Raw genomic sequence first — 20,307 nt, 5'->3', positions numbered from 1 at the left:
CATTCAATGCCACGTGCTCGCACTAAATCTCTGGATCTCGCCGTTGGCCCAAACACGAAGAACCAAAAAAAAGCCCTTCCTTACCAATGAATGGTTTTTTTTTTTCCTTGTTAAATGAATAGCTTCTTTCGCCTTTGTGTGGCGCTTTGGAGGTTAACGAAGGTGGGAGTTAAAGGAGGTAATAAAAATGGTGGAGAAGTGATGGAAAGAAAAATTAAAAATTACCCTTATTTGGGAGTTTATAGAATATAAATGGGATTAACAGTTTAATTTCGTTTGAGAGTTTAAATATGGAGGGGAAGTAATGTTAAATTTACTCTGCAGAGACAAAAAAATTTAAAAACTTTACGTTACTCTCATTAACCCCCAATTTGGAGGTTAGAGTTTGGAGGTTGGAGAAAATAAACATTTAACCTTATTAACTTTCATTTACTCTCAAAAAACAACTTCCAAACAAAGTTAACTTGATATTCCCAAACAAGGGCTTTAGTAAAATATTTTGTTATATTTCATAACTTAATAATATCACACTAGTTTTAGACCCGTGCTTTGCACGGTTTTTTTATTTGGTTTCGTCACCATTATTTAGATATCTAGAAATTTACAGATTATTACTTTAATGAATATATAAATATTGAAATTTAGTGTAACAATTTTTTAAAGCGTATTAAAGTATTGAAAATAATGAATAATTCAATTCGTATTATTAAACATTTCTTTAAAATTTATGCAGTATTTGTTTTTCTTTTATTTTTCCTAAAAACTCAAGTGAATCTGGAAAAATAAGATTACACGTACAAAGGAGAACCAACTAACCGAAGAGAAATTTATCAACGATCGCGGACCAAATTTCAAAACCCAGATTAAATGCACACAGAGAAAACCAACCAATATCTGTGTTTAATAATTAAATGGAAATGTTATTACTTTTGAATATTAAAAGCTAAACTATTACTCTTTGAAAAATATTTTAAGAATTATATAATATATAAAGGAAATGAAATAATTACTTACATAAGTTTGAACAACATAAAATAAAGGTAAATTCTATAATTACTTTGTTGGAAAAAAAAGTAACTATACTTTGTTTTAGTATCCAATAGTAATTGGACATGTGTAAATAAAAATAAGGTAAATTAAAATTAATAAAAAAAGGTAACCTGCTATAGCAGGTAATATTTAATTATGGAAATTTTAAAAGAGGGAAAAAAGAGCAATGAAGGAAATACCAAATACCGTTGTAACGTCTTTTTTCCATGGGAGGATGTCTTACTCAGGAAAGCGTTCATTAAGCTAATGGAATTAGTCACACCTACCGTAAGATAAGAAGAGGGGTGGCAAGAGAGTAGGCAACAATGGAATTCGATGGAGAAGCGCGCAACTGTGCTTCCTCGCTTCGTCAATAAGAGCACCTTCCTTAGAAAGTAAGGGAGGGAAAGAGAGAAAAGAAAGCAAAGGAAAGGGAATAGACTCAGAAACTGGATTGGAGAAAGCATAAGCTCTGGAAGCGGATACGCCGATGGTTGGAAGGGAAGGCTAGTATGTCTGTGTAGACAATTCCCTCATCATCTTACCTTTAGTTCTTTACCAAAAGACTGACCAAAAGACTGACCAAAAGAAATGGTAGCTGGCTGGATGTTTAGCAATTACAAGGTAAATAATATATGAGTCCCTATATTTTAATCTAATCACCATTTAATTATTATATGTTAATAATACACTATTCACTCCTTAATTCTAGCTCAATTCAACAGTTTAGTCCCTTGTAGAGGGATTAATCTATTCAATAATTTAAAAATTTAAGTGATAAAACAGTTGATCAAAATAAAAAAAATAAGTACTAAACAATATATTATTAAAATACGAGAACTGAACAATATATTAGATATTTAACATAGAGGCTAATAAAATAAAAGATTTACGTAAAACTTTATTTTCACAAGGTTTGTGAATTTTTTCTCCTAAAATAAAAAGCTTACGTAAATTTAGTCAAACTATACGTAAATTATGCTTAAAAATAAAATATTTACGTAAAGTTCAAAGGTTTTACGTAAAACTCTAATTTTCACAAGGTTTGTGGATTTTTTCTCCTAAAGTAAAAGGGTTACGTAAATTTAGTCAAACCTTACGTAAATTATGTCTAAAAATAAGAGATTTACGTAAAATTCATAGGTTTTACGTAAAACTCTATTTTCATAAGGTTTGTGACTTTTTTTTCTCCTAAAATAAAGAGGTTACGTAAATTTAGTCAAACTATACGTAAATTATATCTAAAAATAAAATATTTACGTAAAGTTGAAAGGTTTTACGTAAAACTCTAATTTTCACAATGTTTGTGGATTTTTCTCCTAAAGTAAAAGGGTTACGCAAATTTAGTCAAACCTTACGTAAATTATGTCTAAAAATAAGAGATTTACGTAAAATTCATAGGTTTTACATAAAACTCTATTTTCACAAGGTTTGTGAATTTTTTCTCCTAAAATAAAAAGGTTACGTAAATTTAGTCAAATTATACGGAAATTATGTCTAAAAATAAAATATTTACGTAAAGTTCAAAGGTTTTACGTAAAACTCTAATTTTCACAAAGTTTGAGGATTTTTTCTCCTAAAGTAAAAGGGTTACGTAAATTTATTCAAACCTTGCGTAAATTATTTCTAAAAATAAGAGATTTACGTAAAATTTATAGGTTTTATGTAAAACTCTATTTTCACAAGGTTTGTGAATTTATTTCTCCTAAAATAAAATGCTTACGTAAATTTAGTCAAACTATACGTAAATTATGTCTAAAAATAAAATATTTACGTAAAGTTCAAAGGTTTTACGTAAAACTCTAATTTTCACAAGGTTTGTGGATTTTTTCTCCTAAAGTAAAAGGGTTACGCAAATTTAGTCAAACCTTGCGTAAATTATTTCTAAAAATAAGAGATTTACGTAAAATTTATAGGTTTTATGTAAAACTCTATTTTCACAAAGTTTGTGAAATTTTTTCTCCTAAAATAAAAAGCTTACGTAAATTTAGTCAAACTATATGTAAATTATGTCTAAAAATAAAATATTTACGTAAAGTTCAAAGGTTTTACGTAAAACTCTAATTTTCACAAGGTTTGTGGATTTTTTCTCCTAAAGTAAAAGGGTTACGTAAATTATGTCTAAAAATAAGAGATTTACGTAAAATTCATAGGTTTTACGTAAAACTCTATTTTCATAAGGTTTGTGACTTTTTTTTCTCCTAAAATAAAAAGATTGCGTAAATTTAGTCAAACTATGCGTAAATTATGTCTAAAAATAAAATATTTACGTAAAGTTCAAAGGTTTTACGTAAAACTCTAATTTTGACAAGGTTTGTGGATTTTTTCTCCTAAAATAACAAGGTTATGTAAATTTAGTCAAACCTTACGTAAATTATGTCTAAAAATAAAAGATTTACGTAAAATTTATAGGTTTTACGTAAAACTCTATTTTCACAAGGTTTGTGAATTTTTTTATCCTAAAATAAAAAGGTTACGTAAATTTGGTCAAACTATACGTAAATTATATCTAAAAATAACATATTTACGTAAAGTTCAAAGGTTTTACGTAAAACTGTAATTTTCACAATGTTTGTGGATTTTTCTCCTAAAGTAAAAGGGTTACGCAAATTTAGTAAAACCTTACATAAATTATGTCTAAAAATAAGAAATTTACGTAAAATTCATAGGTTTTACATAAAACTTTATTTTCACAAGGTTTGTGAATTTTTTCTCCTAAAATAAAAAGCTTACGTAAATTTAGTCAAACTATACGTAAATTATGTCTAAAAATAAAATATTTAAGTAAAGTTCAAAGGTTTTACGTAAAACTCTAATTTTCACAAGGTTTGTGGATTTTTTCTCCTAAAGTAAAAGGGTTACGTAAATTTAGTCAAACCTTCCGTAAATTATGTCTAAAAATAAGAGATTTACGTAAAATTCATAGGTTTTGAGTAAAACTCTATTTTCATAAGGTTTGTGACTTTTTTTTCTCCTAAAATAAAGAGGTTACGTAAATTTAGTCAAACTATACGTAAATTATATCTAAAAATAAAATATTTACGTAAAGTTGAAAGGTTTTACGTAAAACTCTAATTTTCACAATGTTTGTGGATTTTTCTCCTAAAGTAAAAGGGTTACGCAAATTTAGTCAAACCTTACGTAAATTATGTCTAAAAATAAGAGATTTACGTAAAATTCATAGGTTTTACATAAAACTCTATTTTCACAAGGTTTGTGAATTTTTTCTCCTAAAATAAAAAGGTTACGTAAATTTAGTCAAATTATACGGAAATTATGTCTAAAAATAAAATATTTACGTAAAGTTCAAAGGTTTTACGTAAAACTCTAATTTTCACAAAGTTTGAGGATTTTTTCTCCTAAAGTAAAAGGGTTACGTAAATTTAGTCAAACCTTGCGTAAATTATTTCTAAAAATAAGAGATTTACGTAAAATTTATAGGTTTTATGTAAAACTCTATTTTCACAAGGTTTGTGAATTTATTTCTCCTAAAATAAAATGCTTACGTAAATTTAGTCAAACTATACGTAAATTATGTCTAAAAATAAAATATTTACGTAAAGTTCAAAGGTTTTACGTAAAACTCTAATTTTCACAAGGTTTGTGGATTTTTTCTCCTAAAGTAAAAGGGTTACGCAAATTTGGTCAAACCTTACGTAAATTATGTCCACAAATAAGAGATTTACGTAAAATTCATAGGTTTTACATAAAACTCTATTTTCACAAGGTTTGTGAATTTTTTCTCCTAAAATAAAAAGGTTATCTAAATTTAGTCAAATTATACGGAAATTATGTCTACAAATAAAATATTTACGTAAAGTTCAAAGATTTTACGTAAAACTCTAATTTTCACAAGTTTTGTGGATTTTTTCTCCTAAAGTAAAAGGGTTACGCAAATTTAGTCAAACCTTGCGTAAATTATTTCTAAAAATAAGAGATTTACGTAAAATTTATAGGTTTTATGTAAAACTCTATTTTCACAAGGTTTGTGAATTTTTTTCTCCTAAAATAAAAAGTTTACGTAAATTTAGTCAAACTATACGTAAATTATGTCTAAAAATAAAATATTTACGTAAAGTTCAAAGGTTTTACGTAAAACTCTAATTTTCACAAGGTTTGTGGATTTTTTCTCCTAAAGTAAAAGGGTTACGTAAATTTAGTCAAACCTTACGTAAATTATGTCTAAAAATAAGAGATTTACGTAAAATTCATAGGTTTTACGTAAAACTCTATTTTCATAAGGTTTGTGACTTTTTTTTCTCCTAAAATAAAAAGATTGCGTAAATTTAGTCAAACTATGCGTAAATTATGTCTAAAAATAAAAAATTTACGTAAAGTTCAAAGGTTTTACGTAAAACTCTAATTTTGACAAGGTTTGTGGATTTTTTCTCCTAAAATAACAAGGTTACGTAAATTTAGTCAAACCTTACGTAAATTATGTCTAAAAATAAAAGATTTACGTAAAATTTATAGGTTTTACGTAAAACTCAATTTTCACAAGGTTTGTGAATTTTTTTATCCTAAAATAAAAAGGTTACGTAAATTTGGTCAAACTATACGTAAATTATATCTAAAAATAACATATTTACGTAAAGTTCAAAGGTTTTACGTAAAACTGTAATTTTCACAATGTTTGTGGATTTTTCTCCTAAAGTAAAAGGGTTACGCAAATTTAGTCAAACCTTACATAAATTATGTCCAAAAATAAGAGATTTACGTAAAATTCATAGGTTTTACATAAAACTTTATTTTCAAAAGGTTTGTGAATTTTTTCTCCTAAAATAAAAAGCTTACGTAAATTTAGTCAAACTATACGTAAATTATGTCTAAAAATAAAATATTTACGTAAAGTTCAAAGGTTTTACGTAAAACTCTAATTTTCACAAGGTTTGTGGATTTTTTCTCCTAAAGTAAAAGGGTTACGTAAATTTAGTCAAACCTTCCGTAAATTATGTCTAAAAATAAGAGATTTACGTAAAATTCATAGGTTTTATGTAAAACTCTATTTTCATAAGGTTTGTGATCTTTTTTTTCTCCTAAAATAAAGAGGTTACGTAAATTTAGTCAAACTATACGTAAATTATATCTAAAAATAAAATATTTACGTAAAGTTGAAAGGTTTTACGTAAAACTCTAATTTTCACAATGTTTGTGGATTTTTCTCCTAAAGTAAAAGGGTTACGCAAATTTAGTCAAACCTTACGTAAATTATGTCTAAAAATAAGAGATTTACGTAAAATTCATAGGTTTTACATAAAACTCTATTTTCACAAGGTTTGTGAATTTTTTCTCCTAAAATAAAAAGGTTACATAAATTGAGTCAAATTATACGGAAATTATGTCTAAAAATAAAATATTTACGTAAAGTTCAAAGGTTTTACGTAAAACTCTAATTTTCACAAAGTTTGAGGATTTTTTCTCCTAAAGTAAAAGGGTTACGCAAATTTAGTCAAACCTTACGTAAATTATGTCCAAAAATAAGAGATTTACGTAAAATTCATAGGTTTTACATAAAACTCTATTTTCACAAGGTTTGTGAATTTTTTCTCCTAAAATAAAAAAGTTACCTAAATTTAGTCAAATTATACGGAAATTATGTCTTCAAATAAAATATTTACGTAAAGTTAAAAGGTTTTACGTAAAACTCTAATTTTCACAAGATTTGTGGATTTTTTCTCCTAAAGTAAAAGGGTTACGCAAATTTAGTCAAACCTTGCGTAAATTATTTCTAAAAATAAGAGATTTACGTAAAATTTATAGGTTTTATGTAAAACTCTATTTTCACAAGGTTTGTGAATTTTTTTCTCCTAAAATAAAAAGTTTACGTAAATTTAGTCAAACTATACGTAAATTATGTCTAAAAATAAAATATTTACGTAAAGTTCAAAGGTTTTACGTAAAACTCTAATTTTCACAAGGTTTGTGGATTTTTTCTCCTAAAGTAAAAGGGTTACGTAAATTTAGTCAAACCTTACGTAAATTATGTCTAAAAATAAGAGATTTACGTAAAATTCATAGGTTTTACGTAAAACTCTATTTTCATAAGGTTTCTGACTTTTTTTTCTCATAAAATAAAAAGATTGCGTAAATTTAGTCAAACTATGCGTAAATTATGTCTAAAAATAAAATATTTACGTAAAGTTCAAAGGTTTTACGTAAAACTCTAATTTTGACAAGGTTTGTGGATTTTTTCTCTTAAAATAACAAGGTGACGTAAATTTAGTCAAACCTTACATAAATTATGTCTAAAAATAAAAGATTTACGTAAAATTTATAGGTTTTACGTAAAACTCTATTTTCACAAGGTTTATGAATTTTTTTATGCTAAAATAAAAAGGTTACGTAAATTTGGTCAAACTATACGTAAATTATATCTAAAAATAACATATTTACGTAAAGTTCAAAGGTTTTACGTAAAACTCTAATTTTCACAATGTTTGTGGATTTTTCTCCTAAAGTAAAAGGGTTACGCAAATTTAGTCAAACCTTACATAAATTATGTCTAAAAATAAGAGATTTACGTAAAATTCATAGGTTTTACATAAAACTTTATTTTCACAAGGTTTGTGAATTTTTTTCTCCTAAAATAAAAAGGTTACCTAAATTTAGTCAAGTTATACGGAAATTATGTCTAAAAATAAAATATTTACGTAAAGTTCAAAGGTTTTACGTAAAACTCTAATTTTCACAAAGTTTGTGGATTTTTTCTCCTAAAGTAAAAGGGTTACGTAAATTTAGTCAAACCTTGCGTAAATTATTTCTAAAAATAAGAGATTTACGTAAAATTTATAGGTTTTATGTAAAACTCTATTTTCACAAGGTTTGTGAATTTATTTCTCCTAAAATAAAATGCTTACGTAAATTTAGTCAAACTATACGTAAATTATGTCTAAAAATAAAATATTTACGTAAAGTTCAAAGGTTTTACGTAAAACTCTAATTTTCACAAGGTTTGTGGATTTTTTCTCCTAAAGTAAAAAGGGTTACGCAAATTTAGTCAAACCTTACGTAAATTATGTCCAAAAATAAGAGATTTACGTAAAATACATAGGTTTTACATAAAACTCTATTTTCATAAGGTTTGTGAATTTTTTCTCCTAAAATAAAAAGGTTACCTAAATTTAGTCAAATTATACGGAAATTATTTCTAAAAATAAAATATTTACGTAAAGTTTAAAGGTTTTACGTAAAACTCTAATTTTCACAAGGTTTGTGAATTTTTTCTCCTAAAATAAATGGTTACGTAAATTTAGTCAAACCTTACGTAAATTATGTTTGAAAATAAGAGATTTACATAAATTTCATAGGTTTTACGTATAACTCTATTTTCACAAGGTTTGTGAATTTTTTTCTTCTAAAATAAAAAGGTTACGTAAATTTAGTCAAACTATAGGTAAATTATGTCTAAAAATAACATATTTATGTAAAGTTAAAAGGTTTTACGTAAAACTCTAATTTTCACAAGGTTTGTGGATTTTTTCTCCTAAAGTAAAAGGGTTATGTAAATTTAGTCAAATCTTACGTAAAATTCATAGGTATAGTTTACGTATAGTTTGACTAAATTTACGTAACTCTCTTATTTTTAGACATAATTTACGTAAGATTTGACTAAATTTACGTAACCTTGTTATAATTAGATTTGAATAAAGTTTGACTAGATTTGAATCGCCTTAATCAGACTCCATATGTAAATGTTAGGCTCGGAACGACATATGTTGGTCATTTTAGCTTTAAACCAAAATTTGGTTTTTGTTTTAATTTTTCTCTCTATTTGAGAGATACTGCTACTGGTTTATATAATAAGTCAGTGTTAACGTCTCACCGTCTTATCTGATCTTATTTTAGGCCGGGTTTGACAATCGTTTTGGATTTTTTCTTATCAAATAATAAGTTTACGTAAATTTAGTCTAAATTTACGTAAACTATGTCTAAAAATTAAAGATTTACGTGAAATTCTAAGATTTTACATAAAACTCTATTTTCACAAAGTTTTTGGATTTTATGTTATAAATAAAAAGATTACGTAAATTTAGTCTAGGTTTACGGAAATTATGTCTAAAAATAAAGGATTTACATAACGTGCAAATATTTTATGTAAAACTCGTTTTTTACAAAGTTAATGAATTTTTATTGTAAAAGTACAATTTTATGAAAATTTAATCCAAATTTACGTAAATTATGTCTAAAATTAAAAGATTTACGTAAAGTGCTAAGGTTTTACGTAAAACTATATTTTTCATATTTTTTTTAATTTTTCTTATCAAATAACAAGTTTACTCAAACTTAGCTAAATATTACATAAATTAGTTGAAAAAATAAAAAAATTTATGTTAAGTTCTAAGATTTTACGTAAAACTTTATTTTTCACAAAGTTTGTGGATTTTTTCTTATAAAATAACAAGTTTACGTAAATTTAGTCAAAATTTACGTAAATTATGTTTAAAAATAAAATATTTACTTAAAGTTCTAAGGTTTTACGTAAAACTCTATTTTTTATAATTTTTTTGATTTTTTCTTATAAAATAACAAGTTTACATAAATTTAGTCTAAATTTACGTAAACCATGTCTAAAAATAAAAGATTTGCGTAAAATTCTAAGATTTTACGTAAAATTCTATTTTCCACAAAGTTTTTGGATTTTATCTTATAAAATAACAAGTTTACGTAAATTTAGTTTAAGTTTACATAAATTGCAAATGTACAACTTTACGAAAATTTAGTCCAAATTTACGTAAATTATGTGTAAAATTAAAAGATTTACGTTATTTTTTTAAGGTTTTACGTAATATTCTATTTTTCACAAAATTTGTGAATTTTTTCTTATAAAATAATAAATTTACATAAATTTAGTCCAAATGTATGTAAATTATGTCTAAAAATAAAAGATTTACGTAAAGTGCTAACGCTCTAATGTTGGCGACGATGTAGCGAAATGTCTTTCGCCACAAATGGCTTATAGTGATGAAAAAATGATCTTTTGTGGGGAAAAGTTTCCCCCAAAAAAATCTGTTTTCTTGTAGTGGGTTTTACGTAAAACTATATTTTTCGTATTTTTTTTAGATTTTTTCTTATCAAATAACAAGGTTATGTAAATTTAGCTTAAATTCACATAAATTATGTCTATAAATGAAAAATTTATGTTAAGTTCTAAGATTTTATATAAAACTCTATTTTCACAAAGTTTTTAGATTTTTTCTTATAAAATAATAAAGTTACGTAAATTTAGTCGAGGCTTTTGTAAATTATGTCTAAAATTAAATAATTTACGTAAAGTTCAAAAGATTTAATATAAAACTCATTTTTTTCATAAAATAATGTTGTATGTAAAGTTTGTGTTTTTTTTTTTTTTGTAAACTAACAAATTCACATAAATCAAGTCCTAATTTACAATAATTAAATAACGAGTCAAATGATAGTTAACGAGTATATTTAAATTGATTTAAGTTGATAATGTTAGTGGTAAAGTTGTACTATTTATTTCGTTAGGGTAAATATGTACTTCTCCTAAAATGATAGGGATTGATTTGCAACTTATCCCTTCTCATTTTAAATATGTATTGTGCCTATTTTAAAACTGGATTGCCTTCCTAATTCTCTGTCCACGATTTCAGACTGAAATCCAAATCAAATCAATTTTCACTGATTCAAATCCTAACCTAGGACCCAAATTATTAATCTCAGGTAAAGCATGATGTAAATTCAAATTATTAATCTCCTTAACAAGTCATTTAAATAAAAAAAGAATTTCAAGAAAATCCAGCCCTGTCATGTAGCAAAACCTAAAACTTGCTAATAAAGTACAAATCTAATTCAAACGTAGTTCAAACTTTAAAACTTGCTAATAATCCTGCAGAATATACTGCGTACACAAGAAATAGAAGAAAAAATGTTGTTTTCTAGAGCTGCGCAATAAAAAGACAAATCAACACGGTTATTAAGGCTTTGAAATTCAAGGTTTATTAAGGCTCTGAAATTCAAAGTGCAAGAATGAAGGACGATGATGTTGCACCAAAAAAACCCGTTGAGAATTGGAAAATATAAGCACTTATCGCAAAACAGAGAGAAGACTCGAGACAGAAGAATTTTGGAAGAGGCGAACAGATGAGACAATGGAGTAGAGGCGTGGAAAATAAAATAACCGGAAGAAACATTAGCCTGTTAAAATGATGGAACAAACAGTACAACAATTGAATGGTTCAGATTAGCTGTAATTGTAATAAACGGTGATGCTAGCAACGTAAAAGTTACTTTGTTTGTGAAGGAAGTAAGGATAGCCTTCACCTAAAATAAAATATATGTGAAACCTGTTTTAGGACTTATCTATTAATTTAATGCAATAATACTAATTTTACTTCAAAATTTAGCACTTATCTTTATATTTTCTATAGTTTTAGGGAGCAAATTTGTAATGTAAATTGAATCTGGCTTGTTGCAATTCATGGATATTGTGATGACTATGCTGCACTTTTATTCAGAGCTCAGAATGTTCCAATGATTTTCAATAGGCACTCACTCTGATTTGTTAACAACAAAAACATATATAAATTGAAACTAAAAAAATGGAGTAATATCAACATTTGTAGTATTCAACATTTACAAAATTAAAGCAGTTGTCAACTACACAATTTAAAGATAAAATCAGAATAACATCTACAAAATTAAGGCAGTTATTTCAAATTGTCAACTGTATAATTTAATTTAAAGATAAAATCAGAAGCAATTCCAATCGAGTTTGTAAGAGACTATATAATTAACTGGACAGATAAATTAGTTTGGGTTGAATGTTTCAGAATTTCTTAAGGGCGCAAATAGGATAGATATTTGGATAGGAATAAAAAGTATAATGTAAATTCTGCATCAAGTAGTTGTAATTACAACAGTTGGATTCCATACATGTTAAATCAAAAGAAATATCCACAAAATTAAGAACAATTATTCAATACATCCAAATTGTGAAACTCAGCAACTCAACCCACATATGGGTTTTGGATTCTCGAAAGAAATCACGAAAATTGAAGGTAAGGTTATTGAGATGCCACAATTGTGTAGATTTTCAGATGTTTTTCTTATTCTGATTTTCTTTCTCCAATAACATGTCACAAACTGCTTTATCAAATTATAGTATTGCCAAGCATAAAAATCACTTTAATGTATAAAACTTATGCTTAGTGTAAATGTTTTTTACCATTAAAAAGAGCATTTATGCATGGGAATGCACATCAAATTGTAGGGTTGAGAATAAACTATTACAGCCAAGTACATGAGGTTTCGTTGCAGTCTTGCTTGGTTCCTACAACATAAAGATTCTTATGAATTCTTTTCATCATTTAACGACTTCTTGACAAACAATGAGCAACATAAGAGTTTCATATTGACCAAATTTTACAAAACTAATTTATTGAATTGCTTGTACTCTCAGAATTCCAAGGACGGCCCTTTGAAAGTGTCCCATCCCCTTCAACTTATGTTGTCTTAAACTTATTTATGATTCTGTGGAAAAAATAAAGCTAGTAAATAAGTGTTATCAAATATCTAAGGTAATCAGAATTGAGACAAAATAGGAATCAAACAGGAGATCGACGGTGTTGAAACATAAAATAAAGAGAATAAAGAGGCTCTGACAGAATTTTGGAGCAGTTTATTACATCATAATTCAATAGAAAACAAAGATAGTCAAAGAAAGGTTAATTTACCATACCCGTAACATACCAATTCATAGACTTGAATTTCACATTATTGTAGAGTATGGCTCAAAGTCTCCCATGCCAATTCATCATTGAACAACCATCATCTCAAAATAATAATAAGAATCATTGAACAAAGATCATTTCAAAAGTAATAATAACACAAATAATAGCAATCTATGATTTTGATCCCAATATTATTGCCCACAACAAATCTTGAATAGGCAAGAAAAAGATGTGCCATTGAATTGAACTCCCCCAAAAGGGATTGATAGATAGATTATCAGTTGTTGGAATTTTGAAAATTCCATCCTAACTTTCACATGAGCATATACTGATAAGAATTGTGCATAGAAACTAATCTTCGCAACCGATATTGATTAGTGTTGCAGTTGTGATGGTAACTGTTGATACTATCAGCAATCAAAACGAAATTAGATAAGGCAAAATTGAAATTGAAAGAAGAACAAAAATTGAACCCTTAAAACACAGACTGAGAACAAATGAAATGTTAAAAGCACAATATTAGTATCATTCTAGGACGTAAAGAAATGTGAATAAATTTCAACTCTACATCAATCTCTGAAATCAGGAAAACATTTACATCAGACTATAAAAAGTAAAAAAAAACAAACAAAATCAACTTTCACAAACCAAAATGGAAGATGGCATGCTTGAGAAAACCAAGAAGAACACAATACTCTGAGAGAGATTTCTAAGTTAGACAAATTATGTAATTAGAAAATCCAGTACAAAAGAAAAATTTGAACAATTTACTTATGCTGAGGGGAGAGAGTAAAAGGAAATTAAATAAAATAGAAATTAAATATTCTTGAAAAAATCTATGGAAAAGACATGTAAGCGTAGAAACTCTAAATTACTGCCACATCAGCATTTAGTCTACAGATTTAGTATATTTTATAAATAAGGTAAATATAAATCAATATTAGAGGATTACAAAAGACGAGACTACCGCTACTCAAAATGGAGCCGATGGCTTGATGATTTCGTGCCTCCCAGACTCTAGACCGGCTCAAATTATATATATATATAATTTCACACATCAATACAAATACACTAGGTTTAATGCATCAGTTGCTCATTGAACTTGTCCAAAAATGTTGATTGGCCCTCTAAACTTATATGGTGTCTCATTAGTCCATAAACTTGTTTAAATTGTTTTGATTAAGTCTCTAAATCTCAAAAAACGCCATAAAAATGTACTAAACAAAAAGTTAATTTTGTTTAAAAGACTTATAATCACGAATTATGTCTTTATTTTTTAAGTTTTGAACTTTTTTATAAATTTAGACAAATTGCAATCAGAGCCGGTCCTGATAATTTATGGATTCTAGGCAGAATAATAAATAAAGGCATGTTTAATAAAAATATTTTATATAAAAAATTAAAATATATTTCAATACAAGATAAATAAAAAAGTACTTTGCTAGTAATTATACGGTACATATTATTACATTCACTAAATACAATTGTTTATCCAAAAATAAAGATGTTTTATAATTTTTTTAAATTATGGATTAAACCCCTATTTGATCCATCACTACAAAAAAAAGGGCTTTTACCAACACTTTTTTAGTGATACTTTTATAAGTGTTTCATGGGCTGCCAACTAAAAAGGTCCATAAATGTATAATTTTAATTCATGGGCTGAATTAGCAGCTTTATCTTAAAGGTTCCAGCCACATCTCGATACCTAAACTCTTGGACACCTAAAACTCTTCTCACAGCCACCTCCATACTCTTCTTCTCAGCCATATCAGTCATGGATTCCCAGCCATCTCGATCGATCATCGATTTTAGGAATCCATCTCGATCGATCGTCGATTTTAAGCAATGTTAATCTTCAATTTCTCTTATTCTTTAGTAACCTAATTAAGCTGATTTCTCTTATTCTTCAAACAATGCACACAATCAATTAATACACGCACCCCCTGAAATGCAGTTATACCCCCTTTCTTCCATCAATCTTTGCTGGTCGCAATCCATCTCCTCTTCACTCACTATCTATTCGACAAAAATCTTCAAAGAACCCAAGTTTAGTTTGGATTCACTAATTTTTGTTGTTCCGTCATCGAAGTTGAGCTCCGACCTGAAGCCATTGGGCCTGAAGAGGCAACCCAAGAAGGAATTGTCGTGGATTCTCAGAATGGATGCTGCTATAAAGGCTATAGAGCAAAAGGCCAAGTCAAACAAGTATAATAACCTTTGGCCTAAGGATGTTTTGGATGCTCTTGATGAAGCAATAAAGGAGAACCGCTGGGAGTCTGCTCGTAAGGTTAATATTATTGGTCCCGAGTAATGTAGTAGAGTTAGTTCCAAGGGGGGGGGGGGGTTAGGAGCTAATATAACTTTTTAATAATTAATGCTGACTTAATTTAAGATTTGATGCTTTAACTCAGTTTTAGGTCGGCACGGCTGAGTATGGTATGAGACAGCTTTAGACAGACACTGACTAGAGGTGTTTCAATCGTGAGTTGGGAAGTAACACTTAAGTCAGTTTCCAACTCAGCACTCAGATTACTCAGCTTCAGCGTATACGGATTATTTTACTGAGTAATGTTAAGCAAGCAACACATATATATATATATATATATATATCAAGAGAAAGAGTTAGAAGTTACTCAGCAGACTTATCCTGGTTCGGCCTCTCCGCCTACGTCCAGTCCCCGGAATCCTTCCGAGCTTTTTCAATCCTCTACTGAGCTCTTTAAAGGTAGAGCACAAACCGTTTATAATAGCAACTGAGTATGCAAGAGTACCGTCCTTTATTCCTCTACTTAATCCTATCTACCACTGAGTACTATAACCGAGTACTCAGCTTCTCTCTACCACTGAGTACTATAACCGAGTACTCAGCCTTTCTAACCTTTTACAAATGATACAAAACTTGTTCTCACTGAGTGAAGAACACTTTAGATGAATAAAATCACTCTAGACTTTTACACAATGATTGGATTTGGTGTAAGAACTTGCTTTTTCTTTTTGACAGAGCTTCTAATTTGTATTCACTCAATAGTTTGATTTTATGAAGATCTGCTTCTCTGTCTTGTATGATTCAAGTGATGGATTGGTCTTTTTATAGAGATCTTTGGGGCGCCAATGATTTGAATCCCGTCGTAGCTGTTGTGGGGAAACGGTCTTCATTCGTCATCACTTGGTCAACATTCAGTATTGCAGGCCAATCCTGTCTTCTGTTTTCATCAGGAGCCAGTTTTGTCTTCTTACGCCAGGTTTGTCTTCTAGTAAAAGTCAGATGGTCCATGCTCTTTCTCGAAAAAGTCTTCCAGACAAATTTCTGAGACTTCTGATTGTTTCAGAAAATTGTCAGACCTTGTCTTCTAAGTTGACGGATCATTGACGCTGACATGACGACTGCTCAGCTTGACATAGCGGCTTCGCCTTTAAGCTTTTCTAAAGAAGACATATTCTTTCGTAAAGCTGAGTTACATTCCACTCAGCTCCGGTTGTGTGACTTTCATCTGCTGACTTGGTTTTGCTTTCTTATATAGATATACAGTTCCTGTTCTTGTTAATTAACTTACTCAATATTGAACAAACTTATTAGTACAATTAAATCAAAGCACTTAAATTTAATTGTGTTGGAATACCTTACTCAACATACTGAGTACTGTATATCTGGCCTACTTACCGTTAGATAAAGTAGAGAGCCAATCATACCACGGTATAATTTGCTGTCTACTGACTTACCGTTTTCGTCAGCACAGAGCACAATATCAGTGCTCATTGGGGTAGATATTGACTTACAGTTTTCCATTTCGAACTTCTTCAATATATCCTTGGCATACTTAGTCTGGCTGATAAAGATGCCATTCTTACCTTGTTTAATTTGAAGTCCAAGGAAGAAGTTGAGTTCTTCCATCATAGACATCTCAAACTCAGTTTGCATCTGCTTGCTAAATTCCTTGCACATTAACTCATTAGTAGCACCAAAAATAATATCATCAACATATATTTGTGCCAGCAGGGTATCTTTACCCTTTTTCTTAATGAATAAGGTTGTGTCAGCTTTTCCTCTGACATAGTTTCTGGTCAGCATGAAGCTGGTCAACCTTTCATACCAAGCACGTGGTGCTTGCTTCAGGCCGTACAGAGCCTTTTTGAGTTTATAAACGTGGTTTGGGAACTTTGGATCCTCAAACCCTGGAGGCTGACTAACATACACCTCTTCATTTATAACTCCATTAAGAAATGCACTCTTGACATCCATTTGGAACAACTTAAAATTCATAAAGCTAGCATATGCACATAATATTCTTATAGCTTCTAATCTAGCTACAAGAGCAAAGGTCTCACCATAGTCAATACCTTTCTGCTGAATGTAACCTTAAGCTACAAGTCTTGCTTTGTTCCTAATTACGTTCCCTTGTTCATCTAGCTTATTACTAAATACCCTTTTTGTTCCTATGGTCTTTTGGTTTCTTTGTTTAGGCACTAAATCCCATACTTCATTTCTTTTGAATTGATCGAGTTCCTCTTGCATCGCATTTATCCAGAATTCATCATTCTCAGCTTCTGAGAAGTTTCTTGGTTCAAGAACTGACACGAAAGCTACGTTGCTGAGATATCTCCTGAGTTGATTTCTGGTCATCAAGGTGTTCTCAATGGCATCAAGAATGCTACTTTCAGAGTGTCCTCTTGGAACCTTGATCTCTTTCGGCAATGTAGTGTCTTCAGGGGTAGGTGTTTCAACAATCTATGTAGGATTATATTGGTCAGCAAAGATAATTTGAGGTTCGTTTTTACCTTCGGTCAGCCCTTGAGGTAGTGACTCAGTGGCTCCATTTTGGTCAGCAGAAGCTGAGCGTGGGTCATCTTCGACATGCTGACTTATCTTCCCTACAGGGTCAGTTTCATCGAACTCAATATGTACAGACTCTTCTAAGACCTGAGTTCGTTTATTGAACACCCTATATGTTTTACTGTTTGTTGAGTAGCCTAAGAATATGGCTTCGTCAGCTTTTGAATCAAACTTAGCAAGGTTGTCTTTAGTATTTAGAATAAAACCTTTGCAACCAAAGGCACGAAAATATCCAATGTTGGGTTTTCGTCCTTTCCAAAGTTCATAGGGGGTTTTCTTAAGTATAGGTCTTTATCATTTTCAAGTTTTCTAACCAATGTTGAGAACATCTCAAAAGCTTCATCCTTGCTACTCAGCAGGATGACCCAAGTGTACCGAGAAAAATCATCTACAATGACCAGGGAAAATTTCTTACCATCCAAGCTCAGCGGCTGGACTGGTCCGAAAAGATCCAAGTGTAGTAACTCTAATGGACGCTTGGTTGAGACTACATTTTTACTTTGAAAAGATTTTTTAGTTTGTTTTCGTTGCTGACAAGCATTGCATAATTGATCCTTTTCAAACCTGAGTTTGGGCAATCCCTCAACTAATTGCTTTCTTGCTAGTTTGGCAAGGAGGTCCATGCTTACATGACCAAGTCTCCTATGCCATAGCCAGGAATTATCTTCCTTTGACACTAAGCATATATTCTTTGAAAACTTCTTTTCTAAGTTTAGCATGAAAACGTTGTCAACACGAGGTGCAGTTAAAATCAACTCATTTGTTTTACCCTCGAGTATTTTACACTCAATGGCATCGAATACAACCTTTCTACCGCTGTCACACAGCTGAGCTACGCTCAATAGGTTATATTCAAGTCCTCTAACTAGGAAGACTGACTCAATAGTAGGATTACCACCAACAGTACTTGACCCTACTATCTTACCCTTTTTGTTGTCTCCAAAACTTACATTTCCTCATCGTTTACGCACAAGTGTGATGAACTGAGTTTCATCACCAGTCATATGCCTTGAGCATGCGCTGTCAATGTACCATAGCTTTGACTTCTCAGCACACCTCAGGCTCACCTGCAATGTAACTAGTTATCTTTAGGTACCCAAGTCTTTTTGGGTCCTCGTTTGTTAGAGTCAACTAGGGGTGAGCATCGGTTCGGTTCGGTTATAACCGAACCGAATTATCGGTTAACCGAACCGAATTTTGTATAATTTTAAAAACCGAAACCGTACCAAATAACTAAATAACCGAATTTGACAAAACCGAAATTTTTTGGTTCGGTTCGGTTACCAACCAAATAACCAAAATTTTTATATTTTTAATTTAAATATTTAAAATGTTATAAATTATGAAATTTGAACTTCATTAATTTAGAATTTGCAATTTCAAATTTAATTAACCAAATACCTTATATATTACAAATTAATTCAATAATGTTTAAAACTAAAATTTTGGGATTTCTTATACAAATTAAAGTATGAAAAAAAAATAATTAAGTAAAATTATATTATGTTTATTTAAATATATATTTAGTTCGGATTTCGGTTAAACCAGTATTTTTTTCGGAATAACCGAACCGATAACCGAATACCGAATAAGGAAAATTTGACAACCGAACCGAACCAAATTATTAAAATAACCGAACCAAATTAGAATTTCGGTTCGGTTATCGGTTTGGTCATTGGTTATTGGACTTTTTGCTCACCCCTAGAGTCAACAGGTGAAGCATTATACTTAATTTTGTGATGGCATACATTTATAATGTGCCCATTTTTCCCACAAAAGTCACAATAAACTTCCTTTTGGGGGTATTTCCATTTTTGGTCAGCACGTTGGTGCTGAGCATACCAACACACCTTTGTGGTGTGTCCTTTCTTTCCACAATAGTCACATTGATCATACTGCTGAGTATTCCATTTTCGCTGACCAGTACTTGAGTACTCAGCTTTTGGATAGAACCTTTTCTTTTCCGATGAACTCAGCTGGTTCTGTATGGATGTGATGTCCTTCCTCAGTTTCTTAGAATCTGATTGGACTTCAAAGACAAACCTATGCATGATTTTTAAATGTTCATCTTGCCTGGTGTTGTCCTGGAGAAGATGTCGGAGGTCACTGAGTTTGACCTCTTCAATCTCATCACACCGCCTACTGAGTGCTCGTATTTTCTTGTTACACTTTTTGATAAGTGTATAGAGATCACTCAGGGCATTTATCATTTCATTTCTGAGCAAAGGTAGAGACATTACCTCAGTTGAGTATTCCTCATGGTCAGACCCACTAGAGAGATCATCTTGCTCAGAGTGGCAGGGGTCAGCAGATTCGTCAGCCATGAAACAGATATTTGCCGACTTGGTGGCATCAGCTTCTGACGAGGTTGACTCATCACTATCACTCCACGTGGCCACCATTGCCTTTCTACTGCCCTTCTTATCTTTCTTCAGGGTAGGACAGCTTGACTTGATGTGACCAGCTTGATGGCATTCAAAGCAAGTAACGGGCTTTGTGCTGTCTTTCATGTGTCTACTATCGCTCGACTCAGCTTTGTATTTATCATTTTTCTTAAATGACTTCCTGCTGTATTTGTCATTCTTTCAAAACAGCTTTTTCATTTTTCTGGTGAACATGCCCATTTCCTCATCATCTGATGAGTCAGCATCAGTTGAGTCAGCTTTCATGACAAGAGATTTTTGCTTCTTGTATTCAGACTTTTCTTTTACTTCGAAGTTCTTCATTGAAATCTCGTGGGTCAGCAAAGATCCA

Source organism: Euphorbia lathyris, chromosome 2, assembly GCF_963576675.1.
Source record: "Euphorbia lathyris chromosome 2, ddEupLath1.1, whole genome shotgun sequence".
Classification (NCBI taxonomy): Eukaryota; Viridiplantae; Streptophyta; class Magnoliopsida; order Malpighiales; family Euphorbiaceae; genus Euphorbia; species Euphorbia lathyris.
The sequence above is the reverse complement of the archived record's forward strand: the minus strand, read 5'-3'. Positions refer to the sequence as shown.